We start from the raw sequence: 13,747 nt of genomic DNA on the forward strand, positions 1-13,747 counted from the left end.
TCCTCTTTTTTCCTGGTATGTATAAAGAAAAATTGTCAACATTGTTCATGCTTATTGATTTCTATGGAATTGGTTTTGTGTTCGACCCCATTCTCTTCTTGCTTTGATAAGGTCCTTCTACTGAGCTTGATGAAGGTCTGCCTAGTTTCCTTGACATCACCTCCTGACCTTGTTTGGACAAACTTTCAGCAACAGCTAAAGTGAAATCCATCCAAGCAAGTTGGTTCTTTTTCGGCACTCCAACGCTGGTTTTTTTTTTCGGTCATTTATATGTCATTGACCGATTTTTTAGCAAAATGTCCGAAAAAAATATAGTCAATTCGGTCAAAATGTCCGAAAAAAAAATATAGTCAATTGACTATAGTTATTACTATCTGAAGCCTTTACAAATTGTTTCACCTAACGGATCATCAGAAGGTCTTATTCAAATATAATTCGCTCTGCTTTGCCTTTTTGCTTGGCATTGAGCACTTTTTGTAGTATTAATAGTTTTCATTGTTTTAGTCAATTGACTATATATGACCAAAAATGACTAAAAATGACCGAAATAAATAAAAAATGACCGAATTTTTTCAAGTCATTTTGGACAAATGACCGAAAAGTCTTAGCGAAAAAAAAAAACCCAGCTCCAACGTCTTTACAGTCTCTTCTAAGTAACCAAGAAGTTACAACCGTCAAGTTGATGAAGTGAAAGTAGATTCGGTGATAATACTTCTTTGTTCGGAGCGTAATTCTATAAGGCCAATAAGGAAATCTAAAAGATCTACATTCTACACCACCCATAAATTGGTTCTAGGACGTAGGTCTGTACGACTTTGGGGTATGGCACATCAACGTTTCTTCAGCTCGATCAAATCGCTTCACATTAGTAATTGGCTGAGCAGATTTAAAACTTGTCACGAAAGTCACACATTTCGAGTCCAGCCACTTGATTACTCTCAATGTCGTACTTTCAACGACACACTCTTTTTCAACATCGGCACTTCTTCCTTTTTTTCAAATCTGTGTCAGAAAGCAAGTTACAGTTTTTTAATTTTTTACTTGAACAGTGCCCAGAGAATAAATTTTATTCTTGGAAAGCTCACATGCCAAAGGAAATGAACTAAACCAGTTGGCATAGTATAGCAAATAATTCATGTTAGTGGGCATGTTGCTAACCAATTTTAATACAATGTCGGAGCTTGCTCCCAAATCAGGACCGTTTGCAGCTGTGGAGAAAAATTTTCCGTATATATCTCGAAGTCATGAATGATGGCAGTAGAGTCACTGAGAACAAACACTTTATATCCATGCTTGTGTGGTTTGTTGGGCATATATTGTTTCAAAAATGGAACACCCTTGAAAGGGTATCATTTGTTCATCCACACACAGCATCTGGTTCATTGGTATGCCAATAAATTTTTGCTTCAAGTGATCTAAGAGAGGTCGGACTTTAAACAATTTATCAAAATTTTCATCTTGACGTGAATGCATATGTGCATTGTCATTGAAGTGTAATGATACTTTTATCTTTTCATATCTATCACGACCCATAACGCTGCTTATCTGACTCATTCCAAGTGCTTTTGACCAATATAAGCGACAAGCGTAAACGCGGTAAGCCAATTGTTGACATTTTCAAAAGTATTGCCAAAATTTTTGCAAATTCTAAACTGTCCATCTGAAGTGGACTTGCAGGGTTAGTAAGTATGGCGCATAAATTGGACTGTTCCACAATGTGCTACATTATAGTTTCATCACAGAAATTTTCAAAATACATAGAAGGAAACAAAATTGACTCTGATTCGGGATACTACGTATATAGTCAATCTGAGTAATGCGCAGCCATTTTTAGCAAACTTTGCTCTCATTTGGTCCAATTACACCGTAGACAGCCAGTTTTAACTTTTTAAGTGTCTTGCTACTTGTAGATCAATTGTACTAAGAAGTAGGACAAGTGCGCCTTGCGTTTGTTCTCAAGCAAATTTTGTTGCACAAACATTGACAACTACAACATGACTCTGACACTAAGTCGATTGAACTTATATATAATTGTAATAATGTAATAAATGTAAGAATGTAAGAAACTGGCGCAACATTGTCAAGGAAGCCTATTTAGAGGCGACCAATTACGACGTCATGAAAAGCGCGTAAAGCAAAATGCGAGACACTGGTAAGGGCAAATTCCCACACAAAATTAAGAGTGCAATGGTGTCGTTCCAATACATTTCATCCCCCTTTGTCTGAAGAAAGAAAAGAACTATCTAACGATACACAAACAGATTACAATTATGAAGGGGGGTACACTATCAAATGCATATGCAATAACGGTATCACATTTACAACACAATTTATTGTCAACAAGCAAGTATTACACTAATAGCAGGTTTGCTCTCGTGCAAACTCCAACAACAGCACATGTCTACATTGTATGTATGATGCACAGCACAAAATCTCCATGTATCACTACAATACGATTCAAGTTTCGCAAACACCTTATCTGTCATGTGGTTTCATTATCTGCCCAGAACGGGTCATACACAATCATAGGCGCTTAGTTTTCAAAATAGCTGGGCGGGCGAACACATATTGTCACGTCATAAAGGTTATTTGTGCGTTTTTGAAAAGAGCGATTTTGCTAGGTTGTTGGGCTAACCTAGTTTTACATTTAAGTCTATACATTTACGATTTGGAAACAAGTAATAAATATAATTGGTACGCAACAACGTCTGGTCCTGGTGATTCAGTTCCGCATATTTTTTGTGATTGGTATGTGCGGGTTGTGGGACGAAAATTGCTATACTGTACTAGTTCCATATTTACATTACTATTCTTGATACAACACGATAACACACACACAATACATCAGTGGGTTCATACGAAAAGTCGCTCCTAGCGAGCGCACAGATAAGAAACAAGATGCTGTAATGCAACGCAGAAGCGATTTTACGGCAATTCAGCTCTCGAGAAGCCCATAGTGGGGAAAAGAACGAAAGGTATAAAACACTTTTTTACAAACGGCGCTCCATAGCATAGTTGAACAAACAATGTGTTTTTCCGAACAGTGCTTTTGGAGATAAATTGCACAATTATTTTGTCTTAAGTACATCAACTTCTTCTTTGTGAGCGGTCATGATGCAGGCATGGTTAAAACGTTTCTGTGTCATGGTCGTTCGCAAGTAGGTTTTCACTCTTTGCAGTGTGCTAAAAGATCGCTCCGGCTCGCATGAAGAGCACGGCAAGGTCAAATACAGCTTGGCAAGTTTAGTGATGTTTGGATAAACTAGCTGCTTTTCTTCTTCCTTACTTAAATACGAACACGAATCATCACCAGTTGTGAGAGCTAAATTTTTGGAGATTTTATAAGTACTGAATCTTCTGATTTCGGAAATCAATTCCGCTGAATTAATAAGCGGAAAATGGCGTGTTATATATATCTTCTGATGAAGCTTTTACATCTCCTTTCAGCAAGTCTTCCATAATTTCTACAAACTCTAAGCTGGTCGCAGAGTAGCGTGTGCTCAACCAAAGCGTGAATAATTTTTAAGCATTTTCCGATTGAAATTTCTCTGCCCTTTTTAATCAACGTTGTTTAACGTTGCATGAATGTAACAATGGCAATAATTGACAAAAACTAATCGCTTAATTAGTAGGTCTAGTAGAGTCTATCATGTGGCAACAAAACCCTGCGAATAAGGTAAGTAGGCTAGTATCAGAAGGTGGCAAATGGTTACAGACATTTTGGGACTTAAAATTGCATTACATTTTTTTTTTCATTCCTGAAATGTCCAGCGGGCGCGGCCCACCAGCCCGCTCGGGACTCGGCGCCGGTGTACACAGTGCTGGCATATTATTTTCACATGGCACATTGGGCTCGTCATTAAAATCATCAGCAACAACGCTTTCATCAGCAACAACGCTTTCATCAGCAATAATGTTTTCATCTGCAACAACGTTTTCATCAGCAACAAGTAACTGCATTTCTCTACATTTGACTGTGGATATAATGGGCTAGACGTTCGGTGATTAGTTTTCCTACCATCACAAAAATTCGCAAATTCGAACGTTAACTCGACCATCCGTCTCCACTTTTTCAAATTTTCTACAACATTTTCTTGTTGGAAATTCATCTCTGACTTTGTTGCTTGCATCGAATCCACTTCTGACACCATGTAATGTTGCACAGACTTCGACAACTACAACATGACTCTGACACTAAGTTGATTGCACTTATTATTGTAATAACGTAATAAATGTAGGAATGTAAGAAACTGGCGCAACACTGTCAAGGAAGCCTATTTAAAGGTGACCAATTACAACATCATGAAAAGCACGTAAAGCAAAATGCGAGACACTGGTAAGGGCAAATTCCCACACAAAATTAAGAGTGCAATGGTGCCGTTCCAATACATTACAAAGCGCACTGGGCAATCGAATGTCGAATGCGCAGTTAGCCTGCATTATAACATCTTCGTGTCCTTGCACAATGCACAGTCTATCACCAGGAAAAATCGGGGAAGGAAAATTTATTGGTGTTTATATCTTTGAGTACACTACCGTACCGTACAAGCCAATGACCTCGCTTTTTGCAGATTCGACATAGGGAAGATGTTCCTCTCCTGGCTTTATTATATTTATCCATATTCCATGTAGCCTACTTTTATTTTTTTGGGATATTTTCTAGGTTTATATCCCTTAGGTGGATACGGACATATTCAGTTTTGATGGTTGGGAATTTTTTAAATTGCCCAAAGAAGATTTTTTCTGGTTTTTCCCATTTACAGTTGATTGCAATGTCTCTTAATAGTTCTACTGGCCACTCTACTGGAACTGGGTAGAGTGTTACAATGTCACAGGATGGTTATGGCTTCCAAGCTGTAATTGTTATGGTAGTTCCTTGATATTGATACGCAGTTGGGGTTTAATGATCTTTTGCTAGTTTATCAAGGTTTTCCTTTTCTTCTTCGGTATGTGTAGTTACAAATTGATGTTGATTGAAACTGGTGGGATTCCTGAAACATGTGGAATTATATAATCAGAAAACTAATTATATTATTGTTTATAAGTTGTTATTGAAAATAAAAAAAGCTGTACATAAATAGGCTACCAATAAACTAGACTTACCAAGTAAAACCTCATCGCCCTCCTGCTCTAAAAGTATAGCCACTGTTAGATCACGAAATGCAAGCTGACAACGCGGATCAAAACGGGGCAAAGTTGGTATTCAAAATGCACACCTTTTATTGAGTATAGAACTCGCAGGCTATGGTTTTCTGAAATGAAAATTACAGCGTAAGAAAAACTTAAAAACATTACACAAAAAACTAATACAGTATAGTACTGCTGTAGGCTACAGAGCTTTGCCTACCCGACTCTAAGCCAAGGTCTAAAAATAGGCGTAATAAGCAGCACGTATCATATAAGACTATAGGTCGAGCACTCATACAGTTATAGCCTACAAACGAATCTCTGACATACATAGCTAATTAGCTTGCACACAATATCAACTAGAAAAATTAGCACAAACTTACCGAATAATTTTACCACAGCTTCAACAGACAGGCGGTTTCGGTACCCAACATTACACGATCCTAAGTTACGATAACAGAGTAGCAGTATACATCATACAACTTATCACTTAAGCCACAGCAATATGAAAATGAACAGAATTCAGTCAGTTCCTGTATTATACAGATATCCAAGCCTAAAAACCACTCCTAAAAACAATAGCACAAAAACGACTGCTGCAGCTGCGAATGCCGCAAGAACGACAAAAAGTCCGCGAAAAATAACGGCAGCGAGCTAGAGCATATCTATGACGTCACAAAGCTTTACGTATTACGTAATACCATGATACAATGTAACAGCCACCCTCTCCTCTTATTTACCGATGTGTGTCAAGCTCTTGAGATGTTCCCGTCCCAGTGCAGAGTACAACCTCCAGTTAGCTTTTCCAAATTGCTTTTCAGGAATTTCATCCCAGCTTCGGTTCTAGTTTTATCTCTCCTTCGTTTTGATGTAGCTGCAGAAAGAGTAATCTCATCTAGATCCCCACCTTTGTCCTTGTGAGCGACTCCAAAAAGCTCAGTCAAGCCTCTTGACGAGATCTTGTGCTTGTCTGCTACTACACAAACACCTGGAGAGTATGGTGAAGACGTACCAGCTCGAGATTCTCGCGATCTCGTTGGATTGGAACTGTATTCATTATCGTCATTTGGATATTTTGGTTCAGTCTCTACTGGATTTTGGTCGTTCGGTTGGATAATCTCAGCATGACTGTGAGATGGTCCATGCTGTTTTGCTACTGTAACAAGTTTCCTTGCGGCTTTCCTCATCAGTCTTCGTTGATATTCAGTATCTAGGCAGCCAACACTTCCATCACGGGTTGTCTTCATGTTCTCGAGGAACCGTCTGTCTTCTCCTTTTCTGGGATCAGTACTGTCTTCAAGTAGCTTCTCATAGTCAGGACTCACTGCCCAAAATGGTTTATTGAATTCTTCCAGGAAAGCATCTCTTTTTGTTTGCTGCTGTACAGTAATCTTCTTTCTTTGAAAATAAAGCGTCTTCCAATTATTGTTGAGCTTCTCAATCATTGAAATAACGTTCTTCAATGTTTTAGTAGCAATATGAGTCCTTGCCCACCATTCAATAACTTGTTCTGCTGTTTGTTTGTAGGCATCTCTGAGTGAAGATGTTCTGTTAAAATCAGCCTGGAGAACGTTATGAGTTCCCTTAAATTTGCGAAATACATCTTTTACAGTTATAGGTTTTGACGCGAGGAATGGATCAGGCATATCAGCATTTAATCATCAAGAAGCCAGATCTTCTTTCTTAGACACATTTCGAACAAAAGCACGTTGACCAATGACCAGTAGCCTACTTTCAAAACAGAATATATTATACACTAACAAATGTAAATTGTTATTTTATTGATTGTTTCCTAATAAAATCATCAAAAATTGAATTTAGGTAATCTATCAAAAAATTGAAAATTAGTCGCAAACTGGCTCAAAATACAGTTTTTCGCAAATAACATAAAAACTAAGTCTCCTAGAGCTTAGAGTTGTTATACAAGCCAGGCAATTGCGAACGTTTTAAGCCTATAACCAAGTCTCTAGGTCATTCTTAAGCCAAAATATGAGTATTTGGAAAGCAATACTTCCTGTGCGTACCCGGAAATTATAAATATGGGGTGAAAGGACTCTTTAGGGTTGGCCAATCGGCCCAAAAGTTTATGGGTGTTCTAGTTAGACCATATCGCAACTTTTGGCAAGAGATTGAAAAAATTGGTGATGGTGGTGTAAATCTGCAACGCCCTTTTCCACAACTTCAGCTTTATCCACTTCAATTAAATTAGTACGGACATGTCTGGGTTTTTGCCTGGTTTTCCTGCCTCTCAATTTCTTGAGCATAATTATGCTTCTTTGATGATGATGCGTACCGCCATGCCCTTAGTTTAACCTTTCTTCATTTTTTTTGGGTTTGCTCTTGTGACCCTTTAATTTTGTCCAGAAGAATCTCTTCAAAGCTAGTCTGTGTTGATTTTGGTGTTGATGAAAATGCAAAGACAAAACTTTGAATCGGCTCCACGCATGCCTTTATTCGTAGCTCAGACTAGGGTCGCCTGGTGGTTTTTCACCTGTGAAGTAAAAAAAATTGTGATTATTGCATGTTTCCATTTCACAAGTAAGGGTATCCTGTGATTAATATTTTCTGGTGTTAATACAAATACTGGTAATGTTATTTTATTGAACAGAATATTTATTACGGCGATATTTATTTATCTAATTCAATGCAATTCGCACAGCTGCATTTTCCAGTTACAGACGAAGTACTTGGCTGCGCTTCCACTGTTTACTGGTTTAATAGCTTTGGCAAGTGCTAGCTTGCACATTACTTCTTCAGGTTTGTTTACTGCAACCCAATTTTGGTACCTTTTTAATAGCCTCTTGTCTATTCTCTCCAGTGGGTATCGTGATCAGTCAACAGGATAAATACCTGTTATCGAAGCCGCTGACAACATTTTCGTTTGAAAGGCAATCACATCAAATAGAACATGATTTGTCGACAAAGGTTGACTTTCCTATTCACTTTCCATTCCCCAACATTTCAGCTCATGCTGATAAAACCTCGTTCTACCTTCTCTTCAATGGAGAGAAACATTTCACATCCAATGGCTGGAGCACATCAGTTGCATGGGGTGGCAATTTCAGCAGTGTTATATTTTCGTCGATAGCTTTTCTGATTACTTGCGGATACGCGTGGCTTAGATGACCGTCCATAATCAGCAGCAAGGGTCTTTTCGTAACAGATTTTGCAAATTGCTTTTGGGAGAAAAAATTCAGTTTCCATCCACCCATTCGCACTGACACTATACACTACATTGTCCCGGAAGTGCTTGCATGCCATTCCACGTTTATTGCAAATTTTTCCTCGGAAAATTACTAGGAGCGGAAGTGCTTTCCCACGTGCGTTTCAACAGGCTAACACTGTCGTGTTTTGTCGACTTGCGTCTTTAGTGATGCGATGGGCAGTTTTTCCCTTTGGGCCAACGACACTGCATCGACTTGGGTCATGGGAAAAAGAAGTTTCATCGCAGTTTCAGATCTGGTCTGCAATCAAACTCTTTTCTTTAACAACTTTTGAAAGTGGTTGATAATAATCAAAAATTGCAAATGGATTTGCACTAGCAGATTTTCAGGCTTGGCTAATCAGATTAGCCTTTTTCATTGAAAGTTTGTTACGTTTTAAAAAGTTCATAAGCCAATCTCTACCTGATCCTGGTCTGCCTTTAGAAAAACAAGTTTTAAGGTTGCTTCACTGAGCATATTCTTGAACAATGTCAAGCAAGTCGCTTTGACGTGGACTATAGCCGTTTTCATACAAAACTGCAAGACAATCTGCCAAACTTTTCTTGATTTCCAAACTCAGCTCAGCCTGCCTTCCTTTTTCAAGCTTAGGAAAGTCCTGCAATCTATGTTTGCGTTGTCGAATTGTACTCTCAGCCTCAGGAATACCGTATGCTTCCGCAGCTCCTCGAATACTTCGGTCTCCTGCAAGGACATCGTTCAAGGCCTGCCCATTTCTTCCTTCGTCCTGCTCATTAGGGTGGTCCTTAAAAATCATTTTTTTGAAATTTACTGCTCCTAACCCTTAAAAAGTTTCGTCCTTACAAAAAATGAGGTCTTGCAAAAAATTTTAAATTTGAAGATAATTTAGAGGGTGCACAAGATCCCTCAAGTTTTGCATCCCCCTAAAAATGCAAAATTTGGGTATCTTGAAAACCGCTTGAGCTAGATATGTGCTTTTGGTGTCTAAAGATGCAGAAGACAAGGTTTTCTATATGCTTTCTGAACATTGAATATGCCTATCTTGAGTAGAAAAGCAGTTATTTTTAAAAAACTACTTTTTAGGGGTTTTACGTGTAAGATTCTTAGTTAAACAATAGTGTAGACCAAAAAACACAATTCTACAATTTACCTTTCTAACCTGTTAATTTGTGATGTTACAAGTAAACAAATAGAACATTGCAAACATGTGTTGTATGGTAGTAGGGTGGTCCTTACACAAATACCAGGGTCAGGTAAGGTGGTTCTTACGAGAAAATGCGCTTAAATTCTGAGATTCAATAATTTGTTTTTGAAAAAGGCTACAAAAGCACTTCTTGTAATCAAAAATAGGAAAACAATGCACAATAAAAGTTCTATACAAAGCATAAGCTTAGCATTATGACAAATTCTTGGGCTTTATCAGAATATCACTGACCGCCAAATTAACTAGCTTTTCGCATTGCTTTGGCATAAAAATCACATAGTTTTTCTGTCCGCATTGTTAATTGTTTGCCAACACATGCTTGTCAGCTAAAGTGGCTTTATTGCAGTTTGGAAATCGTTTCCGAAGGTCTGCAACCACCTGTATCAGATACTAAGGTGTGTCATATTTTTTGATATTTAGAATCTGTATAAATATTCTCTCGGCTACCCCAACAAATGGTGCAAATCTATGCCTAGTACTGGGGAAAAAAGTTTTAGCAATATTGAAGTTTGTTTACCTACATCATTTTGCATCTGAAATTTCGAGAAAATTTGAAGTTTTTTCAATTTTTTTAAAAATTAAAAAAAATTGAAAAAACATTTAAAACACAGCAACACATCGTAAAACACGTAGATAATTGCTGCACAACTACAGAAACACAACAAGAGTTGGCAAAATGGATATTTAAATTGTTCCGAAACTGCCAAACTGGATCAACTTTGCTATGTCTTGTTTGGAATGATTTCTGGACATCAGCATACGGCTAACCTGCTGTGATTTGATGTACCCTTCCCTTCGTTCTTGTGTAAAAACAATTGCTGCTGCTTCAGACACCATCTTTACACACCTCTCAACACTTTGTGTGTGGCTAGACCACATGGGCACGTCCATAGGAACAGCATAAAACTTTCTCAGTTCACTGCTTGTAAGAGAACATGTAAGAGGTGGCTCATAAGCCGATGCTTCCCACTTTATCATGTCTGAAATCTTAGTTGCGTCGATATTAATCTCTTCCACCCGTCTCACTCGCACTGCTTCATTTCCGACTTTGCTTTCTCCTTCTCCTCTCAGTTCAATGATCTTGTTAACGGCCCAAACCCTTTCACTTTCATCCTGGGAACAAAGCATTGCCTGCAAAATTGTCTCGCTGAAGGCGTTCCAAGCTGATCTTTGCACTGCAGGAATGACCAGCTGCTGCACTTCGGTCTTTTGCTTTCTTATCTGTTCTAGCATGAACAACAAATTGGCGGGACCTTCTGTCCATTTATGTTTCACTTTAATATTAAACCAGTTAGGAAGATAGACGCCATGATAAATTGAACAATGCTTTGAAGATTTTGTAGCTTTTTTCCCTTTAAATTATGCTTGGAAATCCAAATTCGGCAGAATCGAAGAGCGGTAGTGAGCCAGCGAGCATGATTTACAGGGCCAATTTCCATGCGAGCGAGAGATGGTGAGAGGTTACCAGTTTTTATAGCTTCATAGATTTTGTATGCGTAGCACTGATCTGTAGACAGATCTTTTATAATTTCTGGTTGAAGATTAAGAAGTGCTGGACCACCACTAATCGTGGGAAAACTTGGATTTATCTCCATCTCCGTCGCATCGTCTAACATCTTGCCTAGGGGTCCAAACCACTTACTATCAGATACGGTCTTTCCATCAAGAGCAATTATAAGATGCTTCAAAGGCAGCTCTCCAGTGTGCAAGTCGCAAACTATCCAAACCAGTTTTCTGTTCAATTTAGTTTCCAACTCCTCCTTTCCAACCTGTGTTTACGTTAGTTGAGTCACCGCCGACCGCCAGGATAGTTTTGTCCAATCCTCTTTCGACCAACCACTCGAATATCTTCTCAGCAATGATTTCAGCATGTTTCTTTTCTTTAGTTGCAGTATCTGGTGTAAAATGAAATAAAAATTTTCCTCCTGGCTCACTACACACCGAGTAATGTTCCTCCTTTACCATTCCTGGGTACTTTTGGCTAGATCCTTCAACATAGAAATAAGAATTAGTATTGTCTATCCTTCCATCAAAAAACACACAGGAAATTTCTTCCGTTTTGATCTGCTCTTCAAGCTTGGATTCGATGCTTTTCATCACTTCTGTTTGTGCTCTTCTGAGCTTGTTATGGTCAATCACCTTAGATAGGTCATCCTTTGTTATAATCCCAGCATCTATCCAAGCTGCACTGGCTATTTCAGCTGCCGCTCGTAAGCCTGTGTTGTGTCGTAAACTAGCTAATGCAATGTTTGGTATTTTTTCTGTGTTACGCTTACGTCGCTTTATAGTAGAAAGCCCAGCAGAAGCTTCTGTAACAAATTCATTATCTTGTAGACTTTCGTTTGCTTGATAGTCATCTTGTTCTTCTTCTTGAGGTTCGAACATTTCATCCTTGTCTTCTAGTCTAAATTTTCTTTTCTCGCTGGCTTCCATCTTCCTTTTTTGATTTAAAGCACTTGCAATTTGTTTTCTTGTTTCAGGAACATCCTTATGAGACATTTGATGGGGCCCCTTGCTGCTATTTTTTTCCCTTTGTCCCTTGATGTACTCTAAATCCATAACTGGAATCTTGTGTTCACGGGTGCAGGTAGAGAAAATATGAACCACTTTTTCACAACCCGAACCACATTGCATTCATCACATGTTTTTATAACACAGTTGCAATGAAGGATGTCAAACAATGAGTCTATGCTTCCTAGAAACTTTTGGCGTGCTTCGGTTTTTCCCTTACCACTTGCAATCTCATTTGCTCTTTTTCACAGTTTTTTTTAACCGGTTCATAATGCTTTTTTCTGCAATAATGACAGGGAATTTGAATAGGGCATTAGCTTTTTGCCACTGAGCATACACCTGGTTGTAGACCATTGAACTGACCACTGAACCCAGTGAACAGGTTGAACCAATCTGAACTAAAGCTGGCTTTTGTTAAATCAGCAATCTTCACATTGACTCTATACATTGGTGTTGGATATTGCTAAATTATCTTTGAAAGCCTACTATTCCCTTGGTTTTTAATTCCCAAACAAACTGGAAAACCAGCAACCTTCAAGCTACCATTATCAAGCAACCAGAGTTCATTACTGCATCACAAATGATTTGATGCACTTGGAGAAGGTGTTTTAATCACTTTATCACATATTTATCTTGTAAACTTTTGTTCATCACTTTATTGTTAATGTTGTTTTAGAATGTAATCATATCCTTTGATATTCTGCAAAACACAAGCATGTCAGGATCCTCATTGCCCTCAAATCAGAAAGTCAATAATGGAGACTATTCTTGGCTTTTTTTTTCCAAAATTCACTGGTTTTTGACATTATTTACAAGAATGTTTTTGGAGGGTAGAGCCATTTAACCACATTTAGGAGGGAGAGTGTAACTATTTTGAGCCATACTGGAGTCAAAAAAGCTGAAAAAATTTGTTGGGTATCAAATTATAAAATCAAGAAAATTTTTAAAAAATGCAAATTTTGGCCAAAAATGAAGATTTTCAAGTGAAAATCGATGTAGGTAGACCTTCTTCAAATTCTTTCAAATTATCAGGACTTGCTATTGTCATTAGAATATCACCTTTTTTAGCATAGCCGATAAAAAATAAATTTTTGCAAAAGTATGACACACCCTAATCAGATACTGAACCTGTTCTTCATTGTAAGTGAGGATGCGGTTATATTCCTCTATGAGAGCTACACCTCGCTTAGCATGGTCATCTGTGACAGTTAGAGTGTCTACTATCTTTGATGCCTCACAGTGTCTACTATCTTTGATGCCTCACAGTAGGCATCACATATGGCCCAGGTTTCTTGTTCCTGTTGCATAAACTCAGTTGATATGTCCAGTTTTTTGAACAGTGACAATGACCCATTAGTGACCTCGTTAGACAACTCCAGTCGATCAGTCATTGCAGAATTGATTGTCAGTCGTTAAGGGGCATCCTCAGTTTCTTCCCGCTCCTGTATTGCTTTAACCATGAGTCTTTTGGTTTGGGCCAATACAGAACGATCAAAAAAGGCAAGGACAGCTACTTCTTCAGACAGATACCACGAGTGGGAGGAAAACGTGGATACTGCAGTGTTAATGCTCGAATATGCTTTAAAAGACTTCACAAGATTTAGATTGTTATTCGGGGCTGCAGCAGGAGATTCTATCCATGCCAAAAGGTACAATTTTGTAGCAAAAATACACATCTGCAAGCGCCCACTCCTTTGTCTTTCTGTAAGTTTAAATTATAAAA

The sequence above is a fragment of the Aplidium turbinatum genome, chromosome 9, assembly GCF_918807975.1.
Source record: "Aplidium turbinatum chromosome 9, kaAplTurb1.1, whole genome shotgun sequence".
Lineage (NCBI taxonomy): Eukaryota > Metazoa > Chordata > Ascidiacea > Aplousobranchia > Polyclinidae > Aplidium > Aplidium turbinatum.